This window comes from Sphaeramia orbicularis, chromosome 14 (genome assembly GCF_902148855.1).
Source record: "Sphaeramia orbicularis chromosome 14, fSphaOr1.1, whole genome shotgun sequence".
Lineage (NCBI taxonomy): Eukaryota > Metazoa > Chordata > Actinopteri > Kurtiformes > Apogonidae > Sphaeramia > Sphaeramia orbicularis.
Window position 1 is genome coordinate 2,751,059 of NC_043970.1, and position 8,950 is coordinate 2,760,008.

The window sequence follows — 8,950 nt, forward strand, 5'->3', positions numbered from 1 at the left end:
TAACCCCGCCACCTATGGGGGGGGTAAAACACAGAGCAGTGAGTAAGACCGACTCACTATAAAAATAGATGATTTCAACTTTTTTCTTTTCTTTCTGTTTTTTTGTTTTTGCACTGTTTTCCTTGCGGTTTTTTGTATGCGTTTACTGTTGTTTCCAGTGTTACGGTGATTTTCCTTCATTATTTTTTTTTTACTGTGCTTCTACTGAGTTTTGATCATTTAACTGCTTTATGGAGTTAAACAGATGTCAAAATGCAGCTGGACTGATTTAGAAAAAAGAGCCCAGAACTAAAACTACTGGACCCAAATTCAAATCCTTGTTGTTCAGTGCGTTCCAGTTCACAGTTCATGTTCAACATCCTAAATCCTAAAACAAACAGTAAAACGAAACCACTGAAAAAAAGGAACACAAGCACATATTCACAGCAGCTTTAATGAACCTGAAACAGATGCAGATTCACAGCGGCACCTTTACCTGGAATCAGGGCTCAGGGGTTAAAGTCTTAACTACAAAAATTGCCAATTTACTAATGTAATCACTGTTTTTGGAGTTTATTTTTTTCTTCATTTTTGTGTGAGTAGTGAATGACTTATGATCCCACATGTTAGACGCAGTGATAGAGACTGAAGTGCACTTCATATTTTTCACAAAAAATAAATATGGAAAATTAAGAGGGCTGATTTATTCAGGTTTTGTCAAAACAACTTGATTATATTTGTTTCTTACAGCTTTTCATTTTTGTGGATTTTTTTCCAACAGGTGAGTGGCATCTCCATATCAAGGTTTAAGGATTATGAAAGTAATGAAATAGTGTCACTGTGGGTTCTTTCTATGGTCTCCCACCAACACATTGCAGTGGTTATACATGTGTTACAGGTGGATCTTCCACTGCTGTTGCTTGTTGATGCTAGAAGAGGTTTTATGGTTAAGTTTTAAGTGTTTTGTAAAACATTGTAAAATTACAGAAAAAGAACACTGTTAGTAAAAAGACCCAAGAAAAGGACTGTTTGTGAATGGTCCATGTGTTTTTTTGTTTGTTTGTTTTTTTGTTAGTTTTTAAAAAAAAATTTATTAAGAGACCAAAAGAAATTGCCTAAATAAATGTATTGTATAAGTAGAGAATGAGATTAAAAACTAATGTAATGAAAAAAACATTTTTGTTTATGATTTAGTGAAAATTGAATTGCATCTTCTTTTTAAGTTGGTTTGATTAGTTTGTTTGATAGAAAACAATCAACTACCAAATCCATCCTTCACAGGGAAAGAGAGAGGACTAAAGAACTGTGTTAGAAACCAGATGTGGGCTTGGAAATTCTTTATATTGTGCTGAATCATTTTGAATCGTATTGAACTGAATTGGATTGTATAAAGTCAAATCGTTGTCAAATCATTAACTAGAAAAGCACTCTGAGAGAGCAGACCTATGCAGCAGAACTATGAGTATTTGTACTTATACTTAGGGATGGGAATCGAGAACCGGTTCTTTTTGAGAACCGGATCCCAGTAGCTCCATTCCTTGGAATCGTTTGCCTGCCTGCTTAACAATTTGGCTTACCGATTCCGCCTTTGTTGTGCATGCGCGATGACATCACGCGTATGCTGCATTGTTTTGGTCAGAACGTAGCCAACATGGAGTTGAGGCAGAAACGGTCTAAACAGACCACACCAGGTCCACTGGAACACTGGCAAAGCTTCCATTTCTTCTAAAGGGTGGAATCCCTCCAATCTGCTCAAACATTTGTCCACAGCATGTGATTCATTTACAGGAATGTCATGTATTTGATAAGCTACTTAGTGATGCTTGTGAATGTAGCGGCAGAGTGAACGCCAGGCCCAGTTCCGGTTCGGGCAACAAACATCGTACCCCCTCAAATACAAGTTTCCGAAGGTAGGGGAAATGAAGCCGAGCCGAGTCAAACTGGTTCCACGTAGAGGAAATGCGGCAATAGAGGAATTAGTAAAGTGTCTTTAGTTTCACTTTCACTGCCCCCCCCCCGCCCCCCGAACCAGGCCCGGCATCATCTGTTATTGTTATTTACATACTGTATATGTTATATTTTCTGTGCAGATGGAAATGTAAAAGACAGTTAATGTAAACACACCCGTCTGTACTCTTTTATTCCCTCACCCTATGAGTTGCAATAAGAAAATCGATAAGGAATCGGATTGATAAACAAAATCGATAATGGAATTGGAATCGTTAAATTCTTATTGTTCCCATCCCTACTTATACTAGTAATAACAGTTCTAGTTTTTAACAGTTCTAGTTCAGTTTGCTGTACATCCATGTGTTAGCAATATCTCTGACCCCTTAAGCTCCCCCTTGTGTCCAAATATGGCCACTTGATTGTAAAGCAGACATCATTCCTGGCATGCCATTTTAGATAGCATGTGGTGATTACAGTCCTACGCATCATTTTTAGAGCTGGTGTAATAGCGACTATAAATGAATGTAAAAATATTTAGAACTATAAATTATGTCCCACATCCACATCCTGGGTGGCAGAAATGTCTGCATGCCTGCTGACACTGGCAATAATAAGCAAAAGGATGTGAGTGGGATGAGCTGCAGTCGTTCTACAGGTCATTATACATTATAGTGCAACAACCATAAACAACACACATCACCAGCCACAACAAGTGACACCAGGTGGTGTCTGTGCAGGATGTGTAACCATCATATTAATGTACAGTCTGTTTCAGTCTACTACTATTGTTCCTTTTCTACCACAGGAATTTCCCAGCAATTTTAACTTTACCAGAAACTTTGAAAAATCTTGGTATGTCTCCATCGACATTACCCGGGTAAAAATTTTCTCCTCAACCTAAAACTTTTCCTGAAAAAAGTTCCTGGTAGGGGGGTAGAACTTTTCAGATTCCCCGGAATTCTTGAGGGAGGGGCTGTATTCTGAAGAACGCTGACTGGACGTATCTTCAGCCACTATAGCCAGTGTGCAGACTTGTTTATTCCATTTGTACAAGCTTCACTTCACTTTTTTGGAAAATGGAACCAAAAGAAGAGAAGCTATGAGAAGCAGATGGACGATGACGTCTGTTTGTCAAATAAGCAGAAGCCTGGACCTCATCAAATGGATTTGCTGAATGCAATCTTTTTTTTGTTCAACTTTCCAAATGAAAACAGTCTTTTGAGTGCAATTGGCTGGAGTCGAGCTGACTGGAGCCCAGTTGAACTGAATGTATTCGGTTTGCTCCTACGTCTGTCGATTTGAATATGTTAAAGAACATATTCAACAAATACGCTAAAAACAGCCTGGGCCTTGTCGGACTTATGAATACGCTCAAAAGAAATTCAGCCAAACTTCGAGTCAACGGGTGGAAACAACTGAGCCTCATTTGAATACACTTTCAGGAACTTTAAGGTGTGGTGGAAAAGCAAAACACGCAGATTACCAGGAATTATTTGCTCCAAGTCAATAAGTTCCTGGGAATCTGGTGGAAAAATGGCTAATTCTTTATAACTATAAATGTAATTATTTTCATATGATGCAATTTCAATATGCAAAACAATATGGCAGAAAAAAAAAGTGTATTGTACTGTTGTACGTTAGGATCCAGTGGAGGAACATAGAACTCGTTAGCATGTTAGCTAATGGATTATGACTCAGTGGATGGGCAGAAAGCACAGCCGGCGCCTGAGGGGAGAGCTGCACCACAGCCCCCTCCTCCCCCTCCCCCTCCCCCATCCAGCTCGGTCAGGTGGCTGCTGGTCTGCTGACAGCCTTGGGGCCCAGCTTGGAGGTGCGCCACAGGGCCCCTTACTGCCTCTTATACTGGCCACCCCACAAAATAACATCATATCACTAATAAGATCTGTTTTAGGTCATGGAATTGCATACACGACTACTCCTGGAAAACACACCGAGGCATGACGGCAAAGAGGAAGCATGCCAGTTAACGCACCATTCAACTTCACTGAATTTTACGATGGCATATCTACCCAGGCAACACACAATGAAACACACATACATAAATAGAAATGTACACACAGTAGAGCAAAGGGATTCTTGGTCTGACGACAACAGTTTTTTTTTTTTTTTTGGATGATGCTGTCAGATTCATTTATTCTCAAAGATGCACACATAGATACACATAATACTGGCCGTTCTGTAAACTCTATCTTCAGAGGAATGGGGGGGGGTAGCATGGACAGAATAGGCAAAAAAAGCCAGTGATATTTATGACGTGCAGTCTGTGTGTCTGTTGTTCTGTTGGTGAAGTGTGGTGTGGGTTGAACGGAGGTAAATCAGACCGAGTCAGGATCAGGAGGGACAAGGGGTCAGGGCTAAAAGAGGACAGGACAGAAACACAGGATCAGCAGACAAAACAAAGCAGGACCTAGACAACCCCCCACACACACTCCTCCTCCTCCATCCCTGCTTCCAGCTCCCTCCCTACATGATTCAGCCTTTCCTTGTTCTTCGTCTTTAAGGTTACATCACACTCTTCACATGCACACAGGTTCAACCTCCCAACTGACTCCTGCTTCAAATACAGATACAGATTTTATGAACTTTATTGTCCGCCAGAGGGACAGTCACTTTTTTTTCATCAGCTCAATTAAAAAAAAAAAGAAAATCCAACAAATAAAACAGAATTAATGAATGAGCAACCATCAGCCCATGAATCATCAGACTGAGGTGTTGGAGAGTCTGATGGCAGTGGGCATTAAGAGTCTTATATACCTCTCGGTCCTGCATCTTAATCAGGTTAGTCGCCACTGCAGCTCTTGTGGTCCATCAGAATAAGATGAAGAGGATGATCTGGATTTTTCAAGATGTTCTCCACCTTACTAGTGTACATCTCTCCATCACAGTCCCCACTGTGTCCAGATTCTCTCCAAAAACAACCTTTTTTTCTTTTTTCATCCATTTTTCCAGTCATTTTGTATGTTTTTGTCTGGTACTGTCTCCCCAGCAGATGAGTGCACTGGCAACAGCTGATTGAAAATATGTGCAACATCTTACATTGCATTTACACGTAGACAGGTATTTTTCGCATATTCCCCCTTCTCCATAAAAAAAAAAAAATAATAATAATTGTGCACATGTGACCATTTCTGGAAAAATCTTAAGTTTACACGGCCCTGTATATCCACACCATCAAGAGTATGAAAGCCTGTAGATGGCAGTGTGGCGATACCATCGAGTCCCATTAACCAATCAGAATCCTGAAAAGAATCACAACAAAACATTACTACGTTATGAACCAATGTCGCACATGTGATGACATTAGTCTGAGATCCCATTCCCTCTGTTACACACACAAACATGAAAACGAAAATTTGCTGTAATCTCCACTTTGGTTGGTTTGGTTTTTAGAAACCATCTTTTTCGGTGGGCGTGGCCACCTTTGTCATGTAAACGATGGGCACAAACGAAAAATCTCGCTTTGCCAGAACTACAGTGGTGTGCAAAAATATTTCAACACTCATCAAATCTTAAGAAACTGGTGTTTATTTTTTCCCAGAGCCTGAATTTAATTTTTTTGCCATTGCAAAAGGTAAAAGCAAAGGTACTGAGAATATTTCACCCACAAATTTACCAGTCCAGTCCTTTTTTTACAGTTTACTCAATATTTAGTGTGGCCCCCCCTTGGCAACAATCTAAGGAAACTCAAGGAATCTCTCTGGAATGAGCTTCTGAGAGTGTGGAATGACACTGGGGTCTCAGAAAGTACATCGACACAATGTCAGAAACTGTGCTGCTGTGATTGTTGAAATTAAGTCGAAACCATCTCTGAGGCATTTTGGAAACAAAGATAAGAATTAAAACCAAACTAACCAATGCAATGATATTTATCCCATAATATAAACGATTAGGGCTGGGTAAAAAAATCGATTTAATCTTAGATTGATCTCATTTTAATTTTGCGTAATCGATTAATAGTGGATGAGATCGATTTTTCAGAACAGGACCAGGAGTACGCCGAACTGCGGGCGGCTCCGTCTTCCAAACCCCTGGGGAAGGCTTGGTCTACCTTGCGAAAAAGACGCGATGGGGAACACCCCCTCCGCTGGAGGTCCTCCTGGCCTCAAACTCGAACCCGCAGTGTGAAGGAAGTGGCCGACTGGCGAGTCACGGAACCCGGTTCTTGGAATAATAACTTGGATCCATACTATCACCTATGGCTGAGTATGGAGTTAGAGGAATAGTAAAGCGACAATGTCCGACGCTACGCTACTGCCCCCCACCACCACCACCACCACCAACATTCACGGAGCAAGTGCATCCCCCAGCCCCACTCTGCTCTGACCAACAATCATTGAGCGCACCTCCCACCCCAACCCCCCACCCCCAGCGAGTAGCATCCAGCCATAAAACAGAATAAAGGTGACGAAGTCCATCTGAGCCACTGTAGAAACATGACAATGTTTGTGTCCCGTTCATTATTTAAGAGCACATTCAGCTAATTACTGCTGAAATGTCATATTTATTTCCTTTCTAATATCAATACTGATACCAGTATTGACGTGTTGCATGACTGTGGTACTCAAATAATCAGGTTACAACACAAAATTGTACTTTGGTATCACTAAATTACTCTGAATCAATCAATCATACTGAATCGAATCGATGAATTGAATGAATCGAATCGAATCGTGATTAATCGATTCAGAACCTTACGAATCAAAATCAAATCGATTATGGAAATTGGCCATGATACCCAGCCCTAAAAACGATATTGTGACATTAGTCATTATTGTTTTGTATCCTAGACCCCTGTTAGAAAAGAAACACTTGAATTCAATGTGTCCACATACTTTTGTCCATTTGTGTATGAGTTAAACAGTTTTATGAGAACAGATTTATGCTATTGCGGACAACATAAAAAAAAAAAAGAATACAACAAACTCATCTTTAGCCACAGCACAAAAAATGGTCAAATCTAACAAAGTCATCCCAACCCTGGTCCACTTACTGTTTCTCTAAATCTTTCAGATAGTCAGTATTCATTTAAATCAGCTGTAAACTTTAATATTTTATCATCAAAGCATCGTATTTCCCTCAGTATGTCACAGAAAAATCCAGTAGCTGAAATGACCAGGCCAGTTTTTGTCAGAAAGTCTTTGTTATTTGAGAAAAACAGAACCAGTTGTGTCTCAGATATACCTGAGCGACACAAAACTTCGTATTTCAAGTCCAATCCCCGTCTGCGAGTCCAGTCCCACCACCGCTGTCACACAGCTGACATGTTCTGTCCTGCCGCTACCTTACTCTAACCACTGTAGAGATATTGGTCCTATTTTTAGAAAGTGCTGAAAGCAGCTCAGACAAGCAGAAAATATCAAAAAAGCACACAATATATTTGCATATTACCCAGCAAGGAGGGGGAAGGCAGTTATTTACAACTTCAAGTACACATGGATTCAGATTGTCAAGGAATGCCAGGAGGAGTTTCCTCCTCTCTGCTGCCTTCATCTACAAGACAAAAAGCTTGATGGAAGTCTTGTGTGTTTTATAGAAATCTGCAGAGGAAGCTAATGGAATCACGTTGCAGATAATAGCGCAGTAAGGCCTATCCAGTAACATGGAACAATAATAGCACAAACCAGACTGCTGTCTCTACTTCATATTTTCACTTTATGTCATCCGAACAATAACAGGCATTGGCTGAACTCATAATTTCCCAGGAGACGTAGAATTAAACCATCTTCCAGCTCACTGATAACCATTTCAGGCTTAGGGTTACATTCCAGCTATGTATTTGATGTCATTTAGGTAGTGTACGTACAAGCAGTTTGACCTTACACTTCCTCAGCTGTAATCCTAACCCTCCTGTAGGTTAGGGTTAGGAAAACCAAGACAAATTATGCAGATTTTAAGAATAGAATAGAATAGAATAGAATAGAATAGAATAGAATAGAATAGCCTTTATTGTCATACTCCACACTGTAAAAAAAAATTCTGTTGTTTTTACAGAAAAAAACTGGCTGCTGTGGTTACCAGAACTATACTGTAAAAAACACATCCAACTGTAAACATATTTACAGAGTAACATGTAGATTTAACATTTTAAACACATAGATTTAACACTGGATTTAAATGGTAAATGGACTACACTTATTTAGCACATTTTTACACCTTCATGGTGTCCAAAGCGCTTTCTAAAGCCACCAGGTCCAACTGGGAACAATTTAGGGTTCACTGACCAGATGAAGGAGCTGGTCATGCTGGACTAAGATGTACCCCCCATCCCTCTCCTATCTTCTCCCCTATAAGCACTCCACGTCGACCGCCACCACCTCCAATACAGGCTCCAAAGACTCACCGCCCAGTCCCCCCCCGCCCCTCCACCACCTCCAACACAGACTCCAAAGACTCGTACCAACTGATGTGCCCTGGGTCCAGGCTGCAGGATTACCAGCAGTCATGAGAGTCCCAGGCCAGCCGGGGCCCTGTATGCTTTCAGTTTACAAAATTCCTGTCTTGATTGGTCACAGAAGAACAAAGGTGAAGGTGCTGAGAAACTGGGGGCACAAAAGTGATGGCACTAGATTATTAAACTTAAAAAACATTCCCTGTGAATCACAGTCTGTCCCAACAATTATAGAGGATGTTCCTATGACATTAAGACTTGCTTTACTGAACATCAGATCGTTGGCTGGAAAAACATTTTTAATCAATGATTTTATCACGGAACACAACCTTGATTTTATGTTTTTAACTGAGACTTGGTTGGATCAAAACAACAGCACAGCTGTTCTCATTGAGTCAACCCCTCCCAACTATAGTTTTATTAGTGAGGCCAGAGTAAATCGGAGAGGAGGGGGAGTAGCAGTTTTATTCAAAAACTCTTTCCAATTTAAAAAATTATCTTTCAGTAATTTTTCTACTTTTGAATATGTGGCTCTTCAGCTGAAATCCTCCCCTCGAGCCATATTAGTAAATGTCTACAGGCCACCTAAATACTGTACAGACTTTTTCGATG

General features: G+C 40.4%; 1 long non-coding RNA gene across 1 annotated transcript in view; it reads right to left on the bottom strand.

Moving 5' to 3' along the window:
- LOC115432744 (uncharacterized) overlaps positions 1–5,394 on the bottom strand; it is a 14,786-nt gene extending 9,392 nt beyond the window's left edge. The window contains exon 1 of the long non-coding RNA XR_003937241.1: positions 5,320–5,394. This is a non-coding gene — a long non-coding RNA (uncharacterized LOC115432744). The remainder of the gene's footprint in view (positions 1–5,319) is intronic.
- Positions 5,395–8,950: the final 3,556 nt, after the last annotated feature.